At 41.0% G+C, this 25640-nt stretch overlaps 1 long non-coding RNA gene across 1 annotated transcript; it reads right to left on the bottom strand.

The window, feature by feature from the left end:
• Window positions 1-401: 401 nt before the first annotated feature.
• Window positions 402-6821, bottom strand: LOC132423977 (uncharacterized). Its single transcript, XR_009519151.1, has 3 exons — window positions 6728-6821; window positions 6455-6607; window positions 402-469 (listed from the first exon to the last, which is right to left on the bottom strand). It is a non-coding gene; the product is annotated as an uncharacterized lncRNA (long non-coding RNA).
• Between the last annotated feature and the right edge of the window lie 18819 nt (window positions 6822-25640).

Below are 25640 nucleotides of genomic sequence, written 5' to 3'. Positions count from 1 at the left end.
AGACAACATATAGAAACCTGTCACAAACAAACAAAACCAAACAAAGAAACACACAAACAACAGAGAGACTTGAAAACAGCACATGTGACATGCTGTGACCATGCAGAGCTCTGGTCTCCTGTGAGGAGTCTCAGCCCTGGGAGCAGCAGGGGCGGAACTCTTGCTGAGCTCATGGAGGAGGGCCAGCTGCCACCTTGGGGAGCTGGGAACCCTCCAGAAAGACAAATATGCCAGGGCCGGGTCCTCATTAGAAACCTCAGCTAAGGAGAGTTTATTACACCTCACAATCTGACCCTGTGCTCAGTTATTGCTTGAAATACACACCTGGAACATCCTTCCATCCATGGAACTTTCCAGAAGCAGCATTCATGCACCAACATATCTTCTCGTTTTCCCTCCCCATTTTCTCTCTTTTTAGGTCGCAGTCCTTCAGGGGTGTTTTGGGACATACTTTCCAGTCACTAAAAATCTAGTGACAGGAGGAAGGGAAAAAAAGCAAAAATCTCTTATCCTTTAATCTTAGGTTTTAACATCATCTAATTAAAAGACCCCTGGCTTTTAAAAACCATTTCTCCCATGTTCAAGGTCTAAGGTCCTTTTCTTAGGCTCCTAGAAAAGGAACTATGATAGAGCCTCAGAGTAGGTAGCTGCCCTAATCTCAGTGAACACTCAAAGGAGAGCTTATGAGCTTTAACTCAAATTCAGTCCTCCTGATTCCACTTCTTAATAAGACCAGCCTGGCATGTCCCAAAGCAATAATATTCTGACCTGGCTGCATATCAAAATGACTTGTGGTATTAAAAAAAAAAAAAAAACAGAATATAACCAAGACCCAGACCTACTGTATCAGAATCTCCAGCCTATGGGGCCCAGGAATCTGCATACTCTAAAACTCCCCAAATGATTCTGAAGTAGTTTTCCTAGGGAGGTGTGTGCAGGTCACTGTCTTAATATATATAAATCCCTGGTAGCAATCTGCTTATAAGCCTTCCAAAACCTGGATACAGTTTGATGAGTTTTTGAATTTTATTTACTCTAAGCATGAGGACTGGCTTCATAACTTGCAGCACCTAGTAGAAAATGAACATATGGGGCTCCTTGTTTAAAAAATTATTATGACTTTCAAGATGGAGACAGCAGAGCACTAAACAAGTACAGGGCCTGGTGCTACTATGCAGGTGGTAAGCCTATGAACCCAGCTTTTCTCAGCATCTATCAGCTGGTGGTGATTATAGGGGACAGGAAGGCTGGGATTAACAAGATTTGATCAGTAGGGAATTTGGAAGGTAAAGATGATTTATCCATGGGTCCTTTCTCAGAAAATAGCTCCCTGCGTGAGACAGGAAAGTGGTTGGCCAAATCAGGCTGCCATGTAGAGCTGGGTAGGTCTGCTCTGCATAGGTTGAGAGAGCTTTATTTAGTCTGTGTGATGTCACCCCCTTGTGTACGCAGTGCACGACCTGCACAACTACATGCAGTGAACCTGAGTAAAGATAAATGCCAATCAGAAACTTGTGGAACATGGCTGGGAAAAAATGCATGCATATCTCTGGTCAAGGTCTAGATTTATTGATTATTTAAACGAGTCCTTATTTATTTTTCACTGTACTAGATAATTAACTTAAGACTTCATTGAAAATGATTACTTCCCCTTTGAACTTGCTATTTTAAAATCTGACTAGATGTCTAACAGAAGCCTGGAAATTATGGGAATAGAGACATTAAGATGGAGACAAGATCTCCAATGTCTTTAGGAAATTTTTGGAACCTAAGGAAGAGTCAGCCTAATGCTCAAGGTGTTTTGGAAAACGTTTCTCTGTGAATAATAACAATTAACCTTCACAGGATACTTTCAGAATGTTTTTCTCAGACACCAGTTTATTTAATTTTATCTGTATACCACTTTGTCATTATTTCCTTTTGGTAGATGAACAAATCGTGGCTCAAAGAGGTGAGAGTTTTTTTTTAATTTTATTGAAGTATAGTTGATTTACAATATTGTGTAATTTCTGCTGTACAGCAAAGTGACTCCGTTATACACATATTTTTTTTCATATCCTTTTCCAATATGGTTTATCAGAGGATATTGAATATAGTTCCCTGTGCTATACAGTAGGACCTTGTTGTTTATCCATCCTTTGTATAATAGTTTGCATCTGCTAAGCCTAAACTCCCAGTACTTCCCTCTTCTACCCCTTCTCCCCCTTGGCAACCACAAGACTATTCTCTGTGAGTCTGTTTCTGTTTCATATATATGTTCATTTGTGTCACAGTTTAGATTTCACATATAGGGGATACCACATGGTATTTGTCTTTCTCTTTCTGACTTCCTTTGCTTAGTATGAGAATCTCTAGGTCCATCCATGTTGCTGAAAATGTCATTATTTCATTCATCTTAATGGCTGAGTAATATTCCATTGTATATACCATATCTTTTTTATCCAGTCATCTGTTGATGGACATTTAGGTCATTTCCATGTCTTGGCTATTGTAAGTAGTGCTGCTGTGAACATAGGGGTGGGTGTATCTTTTCAAATTATAGTTTTGTCTGGGTATATGCCCAGTAGTAAAGAGGTCAGAGTTTAAGCAGAGTTGGGATAGGACCTGAGACCCTCTGATACCAGATCCCACATTTCTTCTCTTCAGGATTCTAGGTTTCTCCTCAGCAGGGGCAGTTATCCAGTTCACCTTAAAATATCAGATGAATCATAAGGAAATAGGACAGGACCTCAGGAGAAAATTTCTTGCCATAAAAAGAGTTTATTTAGATCCTATCCAGAATGGTAGATCTCAATTTTTGCCAACTAATTTATCCTTATTTATGAGCTTCCTGGCATAATTCTCTCAGACTATATACAATTGTATCAAGGTCTTAGTCCATGTAGGCTGCTATAACAAAATACCATAGACCATGTGACTTAAACAGCAGACACTTATTTCTAACAGTTCTGAAGGCTATAAGTCCAAGATCAAGGTGCTGGCAGATGTGGTGTCTAGGAAGAGCTATTTTCCTGGTCTGCAGATGACCATTTTCTCATTGTGTGCTCACATGGCCTTTGCTCAGCGTATGTGTTCGAAGAGAGAGATTTCTCTGTCCTCTTCTGCTTATAAGGGCATTAATCCCATCATGAAGGCCCCACCCTCATGACCTCATCTAAACCTAATTACCTCCCAATGACCCCACTTTCAAATACATCATATCAAGAGCTAGGGCTTCAACATATGAATTTTGGGGGGATACAAAACATTCAGCCCATAACACTCAATTCATTCCTCTAATTCCAAATTTGCCTTATCTGCATCATTTTTGCTTACATTTACCAAGTCTAACTCTATACCAGATATCTTTCTTAAGTACTTCATACACACAAGTCATTTACTCTCCATGACGATGCTATGAAGTACTTACCATTATTATCCCTTTTGTATGGATGAGAGCACTGAGGCAAACAGATTAAGTGACTTGCCCAAAGTCATACAGCTTGTAAAGGGTTGAACCAAGATTGATACAGAGGCAGCTAAGTTTTAAAAACATATATATTAAGGAAAGGAATCTAAAAAAGAGTGGATCTATGTATATGTATAACTGATTCACTTTGCTGTACACCTGAAACTAACACAACATTGTAAAGCAACTATACTCCAATAAAATGTTTTTTAATTTAAAAAATAAGAAAAAAATAAATAAAAGCATATATATTAATACTATTTCTGGAATCACAGCTGATGAAGACAGTCTTTCAGCAGTTCAGATTTTAATTTTAAAGGACAGAAAGTGGTGATTTTCAACATCGGCTGCTCAGAATTATCTTGGTAGTTAAAAAAAATGCCTATGCTTGGGTCTTACCTCAGATTAAATCAGAATCTCTGGTGTCTTAACCCTCATTTTTTAAAGTATGAAATTTAAATAATTAGAATAGCTATTGGATTAATTGGATGTCTGCACACCTGACATTTCATGTCACACCTCATCCCCTTTAATTGTACTTGACCTGGTCATACAGTCATACGTGAGAAGAATATAAAAATCATCTGGAGGTACGTGCACTTCATTTCCTGGATCCTTCTAAGCTAGTGCGTCTCTAACCTGAATATATATACATATATATACAGATCACCTGGGTATTTCATTAAAATTCAGATTCTGATTAAGGAGATGTGGGATGGGACCTGGGATTCTACATTTCCTAGATGATTCTAATACTGTTGGAATCCACAGCAAACTTCTAACCAATTTTTGCTTTTCTACTCCTAGTTCTTGATTTCTGTGTTTCATCAATTCTCCTTTTTCCCCCTTAGTTCGAATCCACACATTAACTTCCATTCTCTATCTATTCAGTTTTTTGTTGAATATGTTTAGATTTGCTATCCACACAATATTTTCATAGCACATACATTATAGTATAATCCTCTGTTTCTAGCACCTCACCAGGCATATTAGTTACCTCACCATATGGGCATCTTAAACACTGTTTAACTCCCAGCCAAGCCTGCTTTCAATCAAACCTCTGTAGTATGGGAGAAGGATGGCCCAGCCATAGCAAATGAACATACAGATATACTTCTTCAGGCTGGTGATAAGATTTTTGTATCTTAATCTTCATCAATGTTATCGACCCTGGCTGCACATTTGAAAATCAACTGAGGAGCTTTTAAAAGTGACTGATGCCCAAGAACCACCACTAGAGATTCTGAAACAACTGGTCTGAGGTGGGGGCCTGGGTATTGGTTATTTTTAACAAGCTGTCCATGCAATTCTACTGTACACTTAGGGTTGATAATCAGTGATCTATGCAGAGGCTTAAGAAATTACTGAATGTTTTGGCTTATTGACAATGTATCAGTCAACTATTGCTGTGTAACAGACAACCACAAAAATCCCTCAATAATAAGCCTTGTCTATTCATGCATCTCTGAGGGAGACTGGGCAGCCCTGATGATTCCAACGTGATTGGCTGGGCATGGCTTCAGACCATGGATTTGGCTTATCTTGGGTTCATGTGACTCTCATTCTTTTGGGACCAGCAGGCTACCTGGGGCATGTTCTTTTCATGGCAATGATAGAAGGAAAGTGAGTGGAAACATGGGATGTCTCTTAAGGCCTAGGCTTGGTACATCACACTTTCACTTCTTCCCATGTTCCACAAGCCAAGTAAGTCACAGGGCCAAGCCCAACATCAACAGGTCTACAATTTAATGGTACTTTTAGGCTGCTTTCCTTGACCATGGCTCTCACTGGGGATATTTTGAACAGAGGTACAACTGAGAATTAAAAGACTCCAGGAAGGTAATTATTATTTCCTCCATCTAGTGACCCTTGTAATTTAAAAATAATCTCCCACATCACCATCTTTCTACAGCCATGTATTCACCCTCCTTTTTTAAAGGAACATTTATGTTAACTCTCTGTTAGTGTTGTGCAAAGCCACTGTGAATCCTGAAGCAAAAGGAAAAAACAGTAACACTAATCCTGTTTTTATTTAACTTATGATATTTTGTTTATCATGAACTTTTTGTATTAATTTTCATTTTTTAAAGTATTGCATTAAAATGTTATTTATTTTGATTCTGGAGTTTTGAGCTCCCTCTTAGTTCTGGTCCTGCTCTTCCTAAATATATGTCTAGATGAATTGTGACCTCCAGGGATCTGGCCTTGATCCCTCCTCCAAAGGATGTCACTGGGTGTACCCAAGAGCTTTCTTTCTATCCCAGGTCTTTCCGTAAACTGCTTTTTTAGAACAAAACTCTGAGGTCTTTTCATTTGCCAAGTCAATATGCCCATGTCAATATGCCTCTATATCTGTGTTGAAATTAGACAGAATACCCTCCCTCATTCACTGCCAGGCTGACCTGCAGAAGTTCTGGTGTGAGCCTGCCCCTGTCCCCCTGCAGTGTTTGAACTCCGGGATCTAGAGAACTCTAGAGAACTCAGCAGTCAGCTGAAAGGCTTCTTCATATGTTCCCTCCACAGGGCACTGGGGCGTGTGGTAGGTACAAATTAACCACAGTAGCAACCTGGATATCTAATTATTCCCTGAGGCAAATATGTAAATCAAGCGTGCTGATAACCGTGTTATATACTTCAACACTTTACTATTAATTTTAGGAAATATACATGGAGAAAAAGGCATCATTTTAGTAACCCTTAGAAAGGTGACTCTGGGATCAATAAAGCCATGTGGTATAATGACACATCGTGGATTTTGGAGTCAGAAAGTCAAGAGTTTGTATCTTGAATCAATCAGATAGCAGATGTGTGACTTTGGGAAAATTTCTTAACCTCTCTGAATCTCAATTTAGTAAGGATAACGGTCTTTCTCTTTGAGGTAGAGGGATATATATATAGCTCATGGCATATAACAGAGCTTAAGAAATGACAGGTAAGAGGTACCTGAGTTTCTGACCTAGAAAAAATGTCGTTGATTTAAGCATCAGAGCTTTTAAAAAGTGTTACCCTTGGGCTTCCCTGGTGGCGCAGTGGTTGAGAGTCCGCCTGCCGACGCAGGGGACGCGGGTTTGTGCCCCGGTCCCGGAGGGTCCCACGTGCCGCGGAGCGGCTGGGCCAGTGAGCCATGGCCGCTGAGCCTGCGCGTCCGGAGCCTGTGCTCTGCAACGGGAGAGACCACAACAGTGAGAGGCCCGCGTACCGCAAAAAAAAAAAAAAAAAAGTATAACCCTTTATATAGAAATTCTTAAAAATTTACTGCACATTCACTTTCCTTCTTACCTAGAATAGACTGAGTTGACTTTATCTCAATGCACCAAGGCCAGTAATAGGCGCAGCTGTTCCTGGGCTCTGATGAAAGAAATGCAGAAGTGCCTTAGGACCTACTGATTCATGAAGGCCAGTTTGTCCTTGGGTACATCATTAAAGACGTCAGTGTGCTTATCTGCTTTTTTTTACACTCTTTGGTTTTTTTCCATTGCTGTCACAAGTTTGCTGTCACTAGTCCTTGCTACCCTGCTTGCCTCTTTTTATTTGTGAGTTCTGACTTGTGGTAGGTTTATAAACCAGATGGCTAGCTTAATAAACATTGTGGGCACATAAAAAGTATTTCTAGTCTATGAGTAAGCACCAAGGGAATCCCATGTGTGTAGTGAATGCACTTTGTGGCATCTATTTTACAATGAGTTTGCTTCTTGGCTAAGTCCTCAACAGACAAAGTTGTCAGGTATCTGGATTTTGGAGGAGTGAGGTGGATAACATTTTGTATTTTTTTGAATGAAGTGAAGGGCTTAAATATTTTCTCAGTGAGGAGAATGTTTGCTTCATGAGAGCTAGGACTCTGTTTTGTGTGACTTGATGTCTTTCACAACACTCAGCATATTCAGTATTCATAATAGTTGCTAAATAAATAGTTGCTGCATTTAACTGGATTCCATATAATATCCTTGGTTAGAAAAAAGTAAATGCCCCCAAATCACATTAACAGAGGGTTAATAAAAAAAAAACCATAAATGTTTGAAGGGGACTTGCTTCTCCTTCTGAAAAATTTAAAAATGGTTTAAGAGAAACTCTGTTTATGAAATGGCATTTAAGGATGCAGAGATGCCATCTCTTAACCAAGGGGCTCAGTTTGCCACTGACTGTATTATTGATGTGGAAATGCCCCAGGCCCAGGAAATTTTAAGAGACAGCATCAGGTAGATCAAATATCCTGGCATTAAATTACCTCCTATCTGTATATGTAAGGGTGAGTAAAAGTGACGGGAGCTGTTGAGTTACCTTGGAGTTCAGGTGAAGTTCTATGACTACGTATACATCTAGTATACTCTTACTCCTAGAAAAGATACATGGCTATGAATGTTCCCACATGGAGACTACTTAAATGTCCACCAATGGTGGAATGAATAATCATGCTATATTCATGCAATGGTATGCTATTTAGTTATGAATGTTGTCTATGACATGACTGACTTTCACAATAAAATACTGAAGAATCGCAGTAGTGGATATTCATCATGCTTACATTTATAACAGACAGGAATATGGAACCCCTTTATATGCTCTAACCTAGAAGTTACTCAAGGCACATAGTAGTACTAAAGAGTGACATGCTTTCTGTAAGTCATTTTCAAGCTTTCTGGTCAACCTCCTACCTCCCTACATTAAAGAGTAATTTAGAGTTGACCATGCAGCTATCATAAAACACTGCCTACATTTTTTAATTGTATTTTTTTAAATAAATTTATTTATTTATTTTTGGCTGCATTGGGTCTTCGTTGCTGCGTGCAGGTTTTCTGTAGTTGTGGCGAGGGGGCCCTACTCTTCGTTGCGGTGCACAGGCTTCCTATTGCGGTGGCTTCTCTTGTTACAGAGCACGGGCTCTAGGCGTGCGGGCTTCAGTAGTTATGGCATGTGGGCTCAGTGGTTGTGGCTCACGGGCTCTAGAGCACAGGCTAGTAGTTGTGGCAGACAGGCCCAGTTGCTCCGCGGCACGTGGGATCTTCCCAGACCATGGCTCGAACCCATGTCCCCTGCATTGCAGGCGGATTCCTAACCACTGAACCACCAGGGAAGCCTTTTATACAAATAAAAATTGTATAAAAAATACAAATAAAAATTGTATTTTATCTTTGATATCTACTCAGAAGATATGGAAAATGTCCTTTAAATTAATTTTTCCAGCCTGTGGGTCATGAGCAACGTGATTACATTGCAATCATTTTCTGCTCATTGCCATTAATTATTTTTCCTTTTTTGATAGCTGTCGTGGCTCTGTTGCTCTTTTTCCTCTCCAGGCAGTGGGAGTTGTACTGAAATATATTTATTAGTTGTCACACATATATCTTGTAGGTTGCTTAATCCTGTTTCCACTTCCATCCTGATTAAATTCAACATGAACTTCGGCCTTGGGTATAAAGAGAAGAAAATTTAGCAGTGTTCCTTGAATTTATGAGACTGAGACATAATTTATTGTGATTAGAGATAGGACACCACACTGGAGAGCAGGACTGATGAAGGAAGACCTTTGCCTCTGATGTTGGCAATCACATGGGATTCACAGCCAGGAGTTGGCCTGGCTTCCTCTAAAGAGGCTGCATAATGTTCCTTAGACTCTGGAGGTTCTACTAACGTATCATCTGTTCTTGGAGCTTTGAGACAAGAAGAAGAGAATCTACATTGCTTATCATCTATCACCAGTCTAGTCACCAAACTAACTGCTGAACAGTTTACCTCATTCAAACTGAACACAGTGAACAGCTTTTATTAAACCTGTTTTAGAGATAAGGAAGCAGAAGCTCAGGGAAGCTAAATAGCATGGCCAGGACCACCCAGCTGTAAGTAAAAAAGAACAGTGGGGTTTGGAACCCACAACTGTGATTTCAAAACACGGGCTATTTCTCTGCATATACCAAGAAGCCTAAAGAAGAGAAATGTGTTAATGAATTCGAGTTTGGAGAAAGGACATCTGGCAAAGATGTATCAGCAGTGAGGGGGATCTCACAGCCAACCAGCAAGGTTATGAGATTTTCTTCAGTGTGTCTCAGAAAGTACAGTCAAGATGGAGAAAGCAGATGATCCAATTGCTCAAGATGTGGGGTCTGCATCATAGGTGTGGCTGAAGTTTGCAAGGTGAGAAATCTGAGACAGAAATGAGGACATGATGTGTGCACACTGAGTCCCAAGCTGTGTGCAGAAGGGAGCAGGGAAAGACTGGGACAGTGGGGAGACAGGGAAAAGAATATCAGAAATACTCAAGGGAAAAAATAGATGATGTTGTTAAAGAGGCCAGTTTCAGAGTTGCATATGGCTCAGACAGGGCCCAAAACAAATATTATTCCCCAACCAACTGCTCCACTCCCGAGGATAGGTCTAATGAGGTAAGCTGCCACGGTTATCTGTACTTAAACAGGAGCCTCTTTCCAGACAAAGCAAAGGTATTTGAAAGATAAATGATGCTTTAGTGATAGAACGGCAGGCTCTATAAATAGATGCTAAGGATTGTGAAAGCTAGATTTCTGGTTTAGGACAGCCCTCAGTACTTCCTTCAAATCTTATTACACGAGCAAGGCCTGATCTGCACCAGCTCTGCCAGAAGCTCATCCTTTGAATGGGTTTCATAAAAGGGTAATTGTCCCCAGTTTGGGATACTCTTACACAGCCAACAGTTTCTGAACACTCTTTCCTGCTTTTCTCTCCAGCCTCACTCTGTGCTACCAACCTGGGCTCAGTCGGTTCCTAGAACATTTCTTTCTTGCTGAAAGACCTCGCACTTGCCAAGAAGTTTCCTCTGTCTGGAAACCTCTTCCATCAACTTTTCAGGAGGCAGCTCCTTTTCGTGGTTCAGGTCTCTGCCTAAACATCACCACCTTAAGAAACCATACCCAACCACCGACCCCAAACACATCCTGCACCAGCCCAGCTACAGTGCTTATGCCAGTGTGTAATTATGGTGTTTGTTACCTTCTGTTTCCTCTACAGGAAGGGAAGCCCCATGCAAACAGGGGTAATGCTGGGGCATCCTCAACATCTAGCATGCTGCCTCAGTACAGAATCGGGACCAGGTAAATGATGTTTGAATAAACGAATAACTGATCAATAAGTAAGCATCTCAGAGGGGCAGCAGAGGGATGGAGGAGAAGAGGAAGTGGTTTCATCAGCTGCCATTTATTTCTTTCACAATGTACCTTTCAACTCTTCCCCTTTTGTCAATTCTAATCTAATTTTCCACTCTGCAAAGCTTGTATGGAAATAGAGGAAATTATGATTTTCTTTGGGGTCCTCTGCACCCCAAGGATGGTCCTTGGTCCTACACAGCCCAACTCTGGCAGTATGAATCTGGTTATATGCTGAATTGTAGCCCCCCCAAATTCATAAGTTGAAGCCCTAACACACAGTATCTCAGAATGGGACTATATTTGGAGACAGGGCCTTAAAAGAAGTATTCAAAAATTATGTTCACTGCAGCTGTTAAGGTGGGCCCTAATCCAATCTGCCCAGTACCCTTATAAGAAGAGCAAATCTGGACATACAGAGAGACATCAGGGATGTCCGCACACAGAGGAAAGACCACACGAGGACACAGTGAGAGGAGGGCCCGCTGCAAACCAAAGAGAGAACTCAGAAGAAGCCAAATCTGCCGACACCTTGATCTTGGGCTTCCAGCTTCTAGAACAGTGCAAGAACAAATTTTTGCCATTTAAGCCACTCAGTCTGTGGAGTTTTGTTATGGCAGCCTGAGAAGACTAATACAAACATAAATATAGTAGTCTTATCACATAATGAATAACTTTAATAGACTACAGCAAGTTGCACTGAGCTGACCTCATGGTACAGGGAAACACTGTGCTGGGTGGAAAATACACAGGCTGTGCAATCACATCCCAACTGCACCACTTGTCACCTCAGGACATTTGCCTAACTTCTCTCTGAGTCCATATCCTCTTCTATAAAATGGCACTAGCGGAAGGATTACATGGGTTAAGGTTTATGAAATTACTTGTCATAGATCTTTTTTTTTTAATTGAGGGGGTGACATGCAATTTTTTTATTTATTTTTATTTTATATTGGAGTATAGTTGATTTACAACATTGTGTTAGTTTCAGGTGTACAGCAAAGTGATTCAGTTACACATATACATATATCCATTTCTCAGATTCTTTTGCCATATAGGTTATTACAGAGTATTGCACAGGGTTCCTTGTGCTATACAGTAGGTCCTTGTTGGTTATCTATTCTATATGTGGTAGTGTGTGAATGTTAATCCTAAGCTCCTATTTTATCCTTCCGCCCAACTTTTCCCCATTGGTAACTAATAGTTTGGTTTTTTTTTTCTTTGGCTGCATTGGGTCTTCATTGCTGTGTGCAGGCTTTCTCTAGTCGTGGCGAGTGGGAGCTACTCTTCGTTGCAGTGCGTGCGCTTCTCCTTGCGGTGGCTTCCCTTGCTGTGGAGCATGGGCTCTAGGCACGTGGGCTTCAGTAGTTGTGGCACACAGGCTCAGTAGTTGTGGCTCACGGGCTCTAGAGCACAGGCTCAGTAGTTGTGGTACACGGCTTAGTTGCTCTGCAGCATGTGGGATCTTCCCGGACCAGGGATCGAACCTGTGTCCCCTGCATTGACAGGCAGATTCTTATCCACTGTGCCACTGGGGAAAGTCCCATGAGTCTGTTTCTGTTTTGTAAATAAGTTCATTTGTATCATTATTTTAGATTCCACATGTAAGTGATATCATATGATATTTGTCATTCTGTCTGACTTAGGTCACTTAGTATGATAATCTCTTAGCCCATCTATCTTGCTGAAAATGGCATTATTTTATTCTTTTTATGGCTGAGTAATATTCCATTGTGTATATATGTACCACATTCTCTTTATCCATTCATCAGTTGATGGACTTTCAAGTTGCTTCCATGTCTTGGCTATTGTAAATAGTGCTCCAATGAACATTTGGGGTGCATGTATCTTTTCAAATTACGGTTTTCTCTGGATATATGCCCAAGAATGAGATTGCTAGATCATATGGTAGTTCTATTTTTAGTTTTATAAGGAACCTCCATACTGTTCTCCATAGTGGCTGTATCAATTTACATTCCCACCAACAGTGCAAGAGGGTTCCCTTTTCCCCACACCCTCTCCAGCATTTGTTGTTTGTAGACTTTTTGATGAGGTCCATTCTAACCAGTGTGAGGGGATACTTCATTGTAGTTTTGATTTGCATTTCTCTAGTAATTAGTGACATTGAGAATTTTTCATGTGCTTTTTGGCCTCCTGTATGTCTTCTTTGGAGAAATGTCTATTTAGATCTTCTACCCATTTTTTGATTGGATTGTTTGTTTTTCTGATATTGAGCTGCATGAGCTGTTTGCATATTTTGGAGAGTAATCCCTTGTCAGTGGCTTCTATTGCAAATATTTTCTCACATTCTGTAGGTTGTCTTTTTGTTTTTTTATGGTTTCCTTTGCTGTGCAAAAGCTTTTAAGCTTAACTAGGTCCCATTTGTATATTTTTGTTTTTATTATCATTACCCTAGGAGGTGGATCCAAAAAGATATTGCAGCAATTTATGTCAAAGAGTGTTCTGCCTATGTTTTCCTCTAAGATTTTATAGCATCTGGTTTTACATTTAGGTCTTTAATCCATTTTGAGTTTATTTTTGTGTATGGTTTTAGAGAATGTTCTAATTACATTCTTTTACATGTGGCTGTCCAGTTTTTCCAGCATCACTTATTGAAGACACTGTCTTTTCTCCATTGTATATTATTGCCTTCTTTGCTGTAGATTAATTGACCATGGGTGTGTAGGTTTATTTCTGGGCTTTCTATCCTGTTCCATTAAGCTATATTTGTTTTTGTGCCAATAGCATACTGGTTTTTTTTGTGTATGTGTGTTGTTTGTTTGTTTGTTTTGGCCACACCACACAGCTTGCAGGATCTTAATTCCCCAACCAGGGATTGAACCCAGTCCCTGTCAGTGACAGCGCCAAGTCCTAATAGCTGGACCACCAGGGAATTACCATTACCATACTGTTTTGATGACTCTAGCTTTGTAGTATAGTCTTCAGTCAGGGAGCCTAATTCCTCCAGCAACCTTTTTCTTTCTCATGATTTCTTTGGTTATTTGGGGGTCTTTTGTGTTTCCATACAAATTGTTCCTGATCTTAGAGGAAATGCTTTCAGCTTTTCACCCTTGAGTATGATGTCAGCTGTGGGTTTGTCATATATTGACTTTATTATGTTGAGGTAGGTTCCCTCTATGCCCACTTTCTGGAGAGTTTTTTATCATAAATGGGTGTTGAATTTTTGACAAAAGCATTTTCTGCATCAATTGAGATGATCATATGGTTTTTATTCTTCAATTTGGTTTTTTGTTTGTTTGTTTTGGGGTTTTTTTTTTGTGGTACATGGGCCTCTCACTGTTGTGGCCTCTCCTGTTGCGGAGCACAGGCTCCGGACATGCAGGCTCAGCGACCATGGCTCACAGGCCCAGCCGCTCCACGGCACGTGGGATCTTCCCAGACCAGGGCACAAACCCGTGTCCTGTGCATTGGCAGGCGGACTCTCAACCACTGCGCCACCAGGGAAGCCTTATTCTTCAATTTGTTAATGTTGTGTATCACACTGATTGATTTGCAGCTATTGAAAAATCCTTGCATCCTGGGATAAATCCCACTTGACCATGGTGTGTGATCTTTTAATGTATTGTTGGATTCAGTTTGCTAGTATTTTGTTCAGAGTTTTTGCATCTATGTTCATCAGTGATATTGGCCTATAATTTTCTTTTTTTATGGTATCTTTGTCTGGTTTTGGTATCAGGGTGTTGGTGGCCTCATAGTGTTGTGGTCAGAAAAGATGCTTGATATGATTTCAATTTCCTTAAAGTTACCGAGGCTTGCTCTGTGGCCAAGCATGTAGTCTATCCTGGAGAATGTTCCTTGTGCACTTGAGAAGATTGTATATTTTTCCTTGTGCACTTGAGAAGAATGTGTATTCTGCTTCTTTTGGAATGTTCTATAAATATCAATTAAATTCATCTGGTCTAATATGTCATTTAAGGCCTGTGTTTCCTTATTGATTTTGTCTGGATGATCTGTCCATTGATGTAAATGGGGTGTTAAAGTCCCCCACTATTATTCTGTTACTGTCGATTCCTCCTTTTATGGCTGTTAGTGTTTGCCTTATATATTGAGGTGTTCCTATGCTGGGTGCCTATATATTTACAATGTTATAATATCTTCTTTGGATTGATACTTTGATCATTATGTAATGTCCTTCTTTGTCTCTTGTAACAGTCTTTATTTTAAAATCTATTTTGTCTGACATTAATATTGCTACACCAGCTTTCTTTGATTTCCATTTGCATGGAATACCTTTTTCCATACCCTCACTTTCACTCTCTATGTGTCCCTAGATCTGAAGTGGGTCTTTTGTAGCCAGCATATATATGGGTCTTGTTTTTGCATCCATTCGGCCAATCTATGATTTTGGGTTGGAGCATTTAATCCATTTACATATAAGGTCATTATCAATATGTATGTTCCTATTGCCATTTTGTTAATTGTTTTGGATTTCTTTTTGTAGTTCTTTTTTCTTCCCTTCCTCTTTTGTTCTCTTGTGATTTGATGACTGTCTTTAGTGTTGTGTTTGGATTGCTTTTTCTTTTTTGTGTGTGTATTTATTATAGATTTTCAGTTCACAGTTACCATGAGGTTTTGCTATATGTACAATATTAAGTCTGTATATGTACAATATTAAGTTGCTGGTCTCTTAATTTCTAATGTATTTCCAATATCCTGCATTTGTGCTCTCTTCTCATGATTGCTAGTTTTGATATCATACTTCTTTTGTGGATGATTTCCTACCTTTACCGTATGTTTGCCTTTACTGATGAACTTTCCCATTCATAATTTTCTTGTTTAGTTGTGGCCTTTTCTCTTCCACCTAGAGAAGTTCCTTTAGGATTTATTGTAAAGCTGGTCTGGTGGTGCTAAATTCTCTCAACTTTTGCTTGTCTGTAAAGCTTTTGATTTCTCTGTCAAATCTGAATGAGAGCCTTGCTTCGTAGAGTACTCTTGGTTGTAGATTTTTTCCCTTTCATCACTTTAAACATATAGTGACACTCCCTTCTGGCCTGCAGGGTTTCTGCTCAAAAATCAGCTGATAACCTTATAGGAATTCCCTTTTACGTTATTTGTTGCTTTTCCCTTGTTGCTTTCAATATTTTCTTTTTGTCTTTAATTTTTGTCAATTTGATTAATATATGTCTCAGCGTATTCCTCCTTGGGTTTATCCTGTATGGGACTCTGCACTTCCTTGAGTGAGTGTTTCCTTTCTCACGTTAGGGAATTTTTCAGCTATTCTCTCTTCAAATATTTTCTCAGGGCCTTTCTCTCTCTCTTCTCCTTCTGGGACCCCTATAATGTGAATGTTCATGCATTTAACATTGCCCCAGAAGTCTCTTAAATTGTTCTCATTTCCTTTCATTCTTCTTTGTTCCATGGCATGATTTCCACCAATCTGTCTTCCAGCTCACTTATTCATTCTTCTGTCTCATTTATTCTATTAATTCCTTCTAGTGTATTTTTTCATTTCAGTTATTGTATTCATATCTGTTTGTTTGTTCTTTAAATCTAGCTCTTTGTTAAACATATCTTGTATCTTCTCAGTCTGTGCCTCCATTCTTTTTCCTCCATTCTTTTTCCAAGATCTATCGTTACTCTGGATTCTTTTTCAGGCAGATTGCCTATCTCTACTTTATTTAGCTGTGCTTCTGGAGTTTGAAACATATTTGTCTTCCATCTCATTTTGTCTTTCTGTGTTTGTTTGTGGTGTCCATTCTGCAGGCTGCAGGATCATATTTCCACTTGCTTCTGGTGCCTGCCTCCTGGTGAGTGAGGTTGGTCCTGGGGCTTGTGCAGGTTTCCTGGGGGGAGGGACTGATGCCTGCCCACTGGTGGGTGGAGATGGGTCTTGTCCCTCTGGTGGGCAGGGCCATGTCAAGGGTGTATTTGGAGGCATCTGTGGGCTCAGGATGACTTTAGGCAGCCTGTCTGCTGATAGGTGGTGCTGTGTTCTCACCCCGTTGGCTGTTTGGCCTGAGGTGTCCCAGCACCGGAGCCTATGGGCTGTTGGGTGGGGCCCTATCTTGGTACCAAAACTGTGACTTCCAGGAGAGCTCACACCAATGAATAGTTCCTGGGGCCTCTGCCACCAGTATCCTTGCCCCAATAGTGAGCCACATCTGACCCCCACATCCCCAGGAGACCCTCCAAGACCCTCAGGTAGGTCTGGCCCAGGCTCTTATGGAGTCATTGCTTTGCCCTGGGTCCCAGTGCAGCTGAAACTTTGTGTGTTCTGCAGTTAGTTGTTACTTTAGTGTTTTCATGAAAGGAGGTGAACTCAAGTCCTTATACTCCTCTATCTTGTCTCCTCCCCCACTTGTCATAGATCTTGAAGCTTGCTGCTCAACGAAAAAGTAAATTCTCTCCCCTCCTCTTCCCGTCCAACTCAGTTACACTGGAGCAGTAAGGCCTCTGTTCCAAGATACTGAAAACACAAAACAGGTCAGTAAACACTGTTGAGTGAAATAAATTCACGTAAATCTCAGTGTGTGCATAAATGCATCAGTGAGGGTCCCTAAGGATGGCACAGCAAGGCTGTTCTTTGGGCTGAGCCTACTCTTATGATTGGCACCCATTCGGATGACCAGGTTTCTGCTATAATAGTAGTTTGATTGTCTGAGTAACACTCCAGGCCATGGGTGACCACGGTGGCAGGAGTATTTGGCCAAGAAAGCCAGAATTTGATGGGGTGTGTTCATCAGTTTCCCAGCTGCTGAATAGAACCAAAATCAGATTATTGGCCATGTGAGGAGTCTACCTGAACTCTTGAGGAGAAGGGTCATTTGGGGCTCCCTGGTTTTCACCAGGTCTATAAGAGACCTCCATCTAAAGATATTCATGTTTTCTGTGCAGATGTCTCCTAAATGGTTACTTCTAGGGAAATGTGAAATTCTGAATAAGAGACCTCATGAAGCCCTTTGGTTTGTGTCAAGCTGCCAGTTGTCAAGGTGGTCAGTTAAGACAACGAACCAAATTAAAAGTAACAACCAGATCCTTATTCACTTACTGCATAAGTAAAGCTAAGAGGCAAAGGAAAAGAGCAGTGCTGGTTTCTCTTTGTTCCATTTTGCCCCTCAGGGGAGGGAAGAGGCTAAGTGCTAGGAGTTGAAAAGTAGAGTCAGAGTGTGAAGTGGAGAAGATCCTTTTAGTCAAGGCCCCCCCAGAGAGGAAAGTCTTGGTGGAGGTGCCTGAAAAATGTCTCTGTTAAGTCTCCAGAAAAGGAGACTCCCCCCAACTGGATGTGTCTGGGCTGGGAATGTAGTTAAATACAGATATATGAGTGAGCCTGGACGGTGGGATGGAGATGGAGGAATATGAATGAGCTTGGACGGTGGGATGGAGATGGAGGAATATGAATGAGCTTGGACGGTGGGATGGAGATGGAGGAATCAGAGAGACCTGAGTCCTTGACTGCAGCTCCCTTCAGGGACCTCAGTACACCAACTGTGCACTGAGGCTGGCGTGGACACAGCAGCCTCTCCTGTAGAACCTGCCAGGAGAAGCTTTGCAATTGCCTGTGGTCAGACTTGAAGGAGCACAGGTAGGATTTTGGCCAGCATACACGGAGGAAAGAGGCAATAGGCATCCATACTAAAAACCACCCTCTCACCAAAAAAATATTAAACCATGCAGGCTACAAAGAGACACTCCTATATAAAAATAGCCCTCCAAGACTACAGTAGATAATTGTTTCTCCTAAACAAACACATAGAGGAAGAGAAATAAATATAAGTAAAATGAAGAAGCAGAAAAAACACTCCCAATTAAAATATCAAGAGAATTCCCCTGAAAGAACAATGAAACAGACTTCTTCAGTCTAATAGACAGACACAGAGTTCAAAAAATAGATAATAATAAAATTACTGAAGGAATTAAAAGCTATCAACAAAAATGCAGATAGCTGTACAAAGGAACTAGAAACTATAAGAAGGATCCAAGAAAAATGAGAAAACTCATTTGCAGAGATGAAAGCTGGACTAAATGCTATGAATAGCAGATGAATAATGCAGAAGAATGAATAAGTGATCTGGAAGATAGAATAATGGAAATCACCCAATTAGAACAACAGATGGAAACTAAAAAAAAAAAAGAAGAAGAAAGAAAGAAAGAAATATAAGAGAGCTATGGGATAATACAAAGCATGCCAATCTATGCATAATAGAGTCCCAGAAGGAGAAGAAAGAGAAAAGGGGATTGAAAACGTATTTGAAGAAATTGTGGCTGAAAACTTCCCAAATCTAAAGAAGGAAACAGATATCCAGGTACAGGAAGCACAGAGGATCCCAAACAAGATAAACCCAAACCTACACTAAGACATTATAATTAAAATGGCAAAAGTTAAAGTGAGGACTCTAAAGGAATAAGAGAAAAACAAAGAGTTAATTACAAGGGAACCCCATAAGGCTACCAGCTGATTTCTCCAAAGAAACACTGCAGGCCAGAAGGGAGTGGCAAGGTATATTCAGGAAGAATCTGCAACCTAGGATACTCTACACAGCAAGATTATCATTTAACAGAAAGAGATAAAGAATTTCTCAGACAAGCAAAAACTAAAAGAATACAGCAATACTAAACCTATCCTAAAGGAATTATTGAAAGGTCTCTTCTAAATAGAAAAGAAGTTATAGGAAAGAGAAAATCACAATTGGAAAGTAAATCAGTTAAATAAGCCAGTACACAGATTTAAAAATAATAATAAAAAATTCTGTGAAAGTGATGATAGTAACAATGAATGGCAAAATCATGAACATGAAGATGAAAAAGAGGACATCAAAATCATAAGATGTGGGGAAGGAGAGTAAGAAAATGTACACTTTTTTTTCCAGAATGTGTTTGAACCTATATGACTACCAATCTAAAGCAAGTAGATACAGAAAGAGATTAACATAGTTGAAAAACAGAGCAACCACAAATCAAAAACATACAGTAGATTCATAAGAAGAAGAGAACGTAAGCATAATACAAAAGAAAATCATCAAACCACAAAAGGAAAAAGAAAAAGGGACAAAGAAGAAATACAAAATCAATGGGAAAACAAAGTTTAAAATGGCAATAAATATATATCTATCAATGGACTAAATGCTGCAATCAAAAGATACAGAATGGCAGATTGGATTAAAATATATATATATATGTGTGTATATATATATATATATATATATATATATATACACACACATATATATATATATACAAGAGCCTACAATAAGCTGCCTACAAGAGACACACTTTAGGTCAAAGGACACACAGATTGAAAGTGAGGGGATGAAAACATGACAAGAAAGCAGGGTTTGCAATACTCATACTGGACAAAATAGACTTTAAAACAAATGTTATAGAAAGATAAAGAAGAACACTATATAATGGTAAAAAGATCAATACAAAGAGAGGATTTTACACTCATCAATATATATGCACCCAATATAAGAGCACCCAAATACATAAAACGAACACTAACAGACCTAAAGGGAGAAATTGACAAGAATACAATAACAATAGATGACTTTAACACCCCACTCACATCAACACATAGATCTTTGAGACAGAAAATCAATAAGGCAATGGAGATCCCAAATGATACAATAGAACAGTTAGATTTCATTGATATTTTCAGGACATTACATCCAAAGAAAAACCCAGAATACACATTCTTTTCAAGTGCACATGGAACATTCCCTAGGATTGACCACATATTAGGGCATAAAACAAACCTCAACAAATTTAAGAATATACAAATTATTTCAAGCAACTCTTCTGACCACAGCAGCATGAAACTAGAAATCAACCACAGAAAAAGAAGAAAACAATTACACAGAGACTAAACAACATGCTACTAAAAAAACAATGGTGGTCTTCCCTGGTGGCACAGTGGTTGAGAGTCTGCCTGCCGATGCAGCGGACATGGGTTCGTGCCCCAGTCCGGGAAGATCCCACATACTGTGGAGCAGCTGCGCCCGTGAGCCATGGCCGCTGAGCCTGCACGTCCGGAGCCTGTGCTTCACAACGGGAGAGGCCACAACAGTGAGAGGCCCGCGTACCACACAAAAAAAAAAACAAAAAAAAACCCAATGGGTCAAGGAGGAAATCAAAGAAGAAATATACAAATTCCTTGAGGCAAATGACAATGAAAACCATACAAAAATCTATGGGATGCAGCAAAAGCACTTACTAGAAGTTCATAGCAATACAGAACTTCTATATGAAACAAGAAAAATCTCAAACAACCTAATCCACTACCTAAAAGAGTTAGTAAAAGAAGAACAAAACCTAAAGTCAACAGAAGGAAGGAGATAATAAAGATTAGAGAGGAAATAGAGATTTTAAAAAACAAAATAATAGAAAAATCAATAAAACAAAGAGCTGATTGAAAGGGTAAACAAAATTGACAAATCTCTGGCCAGGCTCACCAAGAAGAAAAGAGAGAAGACCCAGATAAATGAAGTAAGAAGTGAAAAAGGAGAAATCACAACTGATACTGCAGAAATACAAAAAACCGTAAGAGAAAACTATGAACAATTTTATGCCAACAAATTTGACAACCTAGAAGAAAAGGACAACTTTCTGGAAACATACAGCCAACAAAAACTGAATCAAGAAGAAATAGATAACTTGAACAGGTTGATCACTAGAAATGAAATAGAATCTGTAATAAAAAAAAATTTTTTTAACTCCATACAAACAAAAGTCCAGGACCAGATGGCATCAAACATGGATTCTACCAAACATACAAAGAAGAACTTATACCAATCCTTCTCAAACTCATTCAAAAGATTGAAGAAGGAACACTCCCAAAGACATTCTATGAAGTCACCATCACCCTGATAACATAACCAGACAAAGACACTATCAAAAAAGAAAATTAAAGGGCACTACCTTTGATAAATATAGATGTAAAAATTCTCAACAAAATATTAGCAAACCTAATCCAACAACACATAAAAAAGGTCATATACAACAGGAGGACCTTCAAGATGGTGGAGAAGTAAGACGCAGAGATCACCTTCCTCCCCACATATACAACAAAAATACCTCTACATGTGGAAAAACTCCTACAGAACACCTACTGGCTTCCCAAAAGGTAAGAAACGCCCCACATAACTGGGTAGGGCAAAAGAAAAAAGAAGAAACAGAGACAAAAGAATAGGGATGGGACCTGCAACTCTGGGAAGGAGCTGTGAAGGAGGAAAAGTTTGGACACACTAGGAAGCCCATTCACTGGCAGAGACGGGGGGGAGGGAGTGGTGGGGGGAGCTTTGGAGCCAGAGAGGAGAGCACAGCAACAAGGGTGCAGAGGACAAAGTGGAGAGATTTCCACACAGAGGATCGGTGCAGACCACCACTCACCAGCCTGAGAGGCTTGTCTGCTCACCCACCGGGGCGGGGGGGTGCTGGGAGCTGAGGCTTGGGCTTCGGTCAGAGCACAGGGAGAGGACTGGTGGCATGAACACAGACTGCAGGAGGTTAGTGCACCACGGCTAGCCCGGGAGGGAGTCCAGGAAAAAGTCTGGACCAGCCTAAGAGTCAAGAGACCATTTTTTCGGGGTGCACGAGGAGAGGGGATTCAGAGCACCGCCTAGATGAGCTTCAGAGACAGGAGCGAGACGCGACTATCAGTGCAGACACCAGAGATGGGCATGAAATGCTAAAGCTGCTACTGCAGCCACCAAGAAGCCTGTGTGTGAGCACAGAACTATCCACACCTCCCCTCCCAAGAGCCTGTTCAGCCCGCCACTGGCAAGGTCCTGTGATCCAGGGGCAATTTCCCCAGGAGAACACATGGCGTGCCTCAGGGTGTTGCAACGTCATGCCGGTCTCTGCCACTGCAGGCTCGGCCCACATTCCGTACCCCTCCCTCCCCCCAGCCTGAGTGAGCCAGAGCCCCCAAATCAGCGGCTCCTTTAACCACCTCCTGTCTGGGTGAAGAACAGACACCAGACGGTGACCTATATGCAGAGGCAGGGCCAAATTCAAACCTGAACCCCAGGAGCTGTGCAAACAAAGAAGAGAAAGGGAAATTTCTCCATGCAGCCTCAGGAGCAGCAGATTAAATCTCCACAATCAACGTGATGTACCCTGCCTCTGTGAAATACCTGAATAGACAATGAATCATCACAAAATGGAGGCAGTGGACACTGGAAGTAACTGTAGACTTGGGAAATGCTGTATGTGACTGACTAGTTTCTGATTTTTATGTTTATCCTAGTATAGTTTTTAGTGCTTGTTATCATTGGTGGGTTTGTTTACTGGTTTGCTTGCTGTCTTCCTTTCTTTTTTTATTACTATTTTGTATTTTTATATTAATAGTTAAAATTTTTTATTTTAATAACTTTATTGTATTTTTTTTTTCTCCCTTTTCTTCTGAGACATGTGGCTGACAGTGTCTTGGTGCTCCAGCCAGGTGTCAGATCAGAGCCTCTGAGGTGGGAGACCCGAGTTGAGGACATGGATCACCAGAGACCTTCCAGCTCCACATAATATCAATCAGCAAGAGCTCTCCTAGAGCTCTCCATCTCAATGCTATGACCCAGCTCCACTCAATGACCAGCAAGCACCAGGGCTGGACACCCCATACCAAACAACTAGCAAGACAGGAACAAAACCCCACCCATTAGCAGAGAGGCTGCCTAAAATCATAGTAAGTTCACAGACACCCCAAAACACATCACCGGACATGGTCCTGCCCACCAGAAAGACAAGATCCAGCCTCACCCACCAGAACACAGGCACTAGTCCCCTCCACCAGGAAGCCTACACAATCCACTGAACCAACCTTAGCCACTGGGGGCAGACACCAAAAACACTGGGAACTACGAACCTGCAGCCTGCAAAAAGGAGACCCCAAACACAGTAAGATAAGCAAAATGAGAAGACACAAAAACACAGCAGATGAAGGAGCAAGATGAAAACCCACCAGACCTAACAATTGAAGAAAAAATAGGCAGTCTACCTGAGAAAGAATTCAGAGTAATGATAGTAGAGATGATACAAAATCTTGGAAATAAAATGGAGAAAATACAAGAAACATTTAACAAGGACCTAGAAGAACTAAAGAGAAAATAAATAATGACATACAACACAATAAATAAAATTAAAAATTCTCTAGAAGGAATCAATAGCAGAATAACTCAGTCAGAAGAACGGATGCATGACCTGGAAGATAAAATAGTGGAAATAACTACTGCAGAGAAGAATAGGGAAAAAAGAAAGAAAAGAATTAAGGACAGTCTCAGGACCTCTGGGACAACATTAAATGCAACAACATTCGACTTATAAGAGTCCAAGAGGAAGAGAAAAAGAAAGGGACTGAGAAAATATTTGAAGAGTTTTTAGTTGAAAACTTCCCTAATATGGGAAAGGAAATAGTCAATGAAGTCCAAGAAGCACAGAGTCCCATACAGGATAAATCCAAGGAGAAACACACCAAGATACATATTAATCAAACTGTCAAAAATTAAATACAAAGAAAACTGTATAGAGAGGGGGAAGATGGTGGAAGAGTAAGACATGGAGATCATCTTCCTCCCCACAGATACATCAGAAATACATCTACACGTGGAACAACTCCTAGAGAACACCTACTGAATGCTGGTAGAAGACCTCAGACCTTGCAAAAGGCAAGAAACTCCCCACGAACCTGGGTAGGGCAAAAGAAAAAAGAATAAATAGAGACAAAAGAATAGGAAAAGGACCTGCACCAGTGGGAGGGAGCTGTGAAGGAGGAAACATTTCCACACACTAGAAGCCCCTTAACAAGCGGAGACTGTGGGTGGTGGAGGGGGGAAGCTTTGGAGCAGTGGAGGACAGCACAGCAACAGGGGTGCAGAGGGCAAAGTGGAGAGATTCCCACACAGGGGAAAGATGCTGACCAGCACTCACCAGCCTGAGAGTCTTGTCTGCTCACCCGCCAGGGCGGGCGGGGCTGGGAGCTGAGGCTCGGGCTTCGGTCAGAGCACAGGGAGAGGACTGGGGTAGGCAGCATGAACACACCCTGGAGGGGGTTAGTGCATCACGGCTAGCCAGGAGGCAGTCTGGGAAAAAATCTGGACCTCCCAAAGAGGCAAGAGACTTTTTCTTCCCTCTTTGTTTCCTGGTGCATGAGGAGAGGGGATTAAGAGCATTGCTTAAAGGAGCTCCAGAGATGGGCACGAGCCATGGCTAACAGCATGGACACCAGAGATAGGCATGAGATGCTAAGGCTCCTGCTGCTGCCACCAAGAAGCCTGTGTGTGAGCACAGGTCACTCTCCACACCTCCCTTCCGGGGAGCCTGTGCAGCCTGCCACTGCCAGGGTCCCAGGATCCAGGGACAACTTCCCTGGGAGAACACACGGCACGCCTCAGGCTGGTGCAAAGTCCTGCTGGCCTCTGCTGTCTCAGGCTCGCCCTACATTGTGCCCCTCCCTCCCCCCGGCCTGAGTGACCCAGAGTCCCCGAATCAGCTGCTCTTTTAACCCCGTCCTGTCAGAGCGAAGAACAGACGCCCTCCAGCGACCTACATGCAGAGGCGGGGCCAAATCCAAAGCTGAACCCCGGGAGGTGTGCAAACAAAGAAGAGAAAGGGAAATCTCTTCCAGCAGCCTCAGAAGCAGCGGATTAAAGCTCCACGATCAACTTGATGTACCCTGCATCTGTGGAATACCTGAATAGACAATGAATCATCCCAAATTGAGGAGGTGGGCTTTGGGAGCAAGATTTATTATTTTTTCCCCTTTTCCTCTTTTTGTGAGTGTGTATGTGTATGCTGCTGTGTGAGATTCTGTTTGTATAGCTTTGCTTTCACCATTTGTACTGGGGTTCTATCTGTCCTTTTTTAATTTTTTTCTTAATTATTTTTTATTCTAATGACTTTTATTTTATCTTTATTTTTTTTGTTTCATCCTCTTTCTTTCTTTCTTTCTACTTTTTCCCCTTTTATTCTGAGCCATGTGGATGAAAGGCTCTTGGTGCTGCACCCAGCTGTGCTCTGTGCTGTGCCTCTGAGGTGGGAGAGCCAACTTCAGGACACTGGTCCACAAGAGACCTCCCAGCTCCACATAAAAATAAACGGCAAAAATCTCCCAGAGATCTCCATCTCAACAC

The sequence above is a fragment of the Delphinus delphis genome, chromosome 4 (assembly GCF_949987515.2).
Source record: "Delphinus delphis chromosome 4, mDelDel1.2, whole genome shotgun sequence".
Lineage (NCBI taxonomy): Eukaryota > Metazoa > Chordata > Mammalia > Artiodactyla > Delphinidae > Delphinus > Delphinus delphis.
This window is presented reverse-complemented; position numbering and strand designations above follow the sequence as displayed.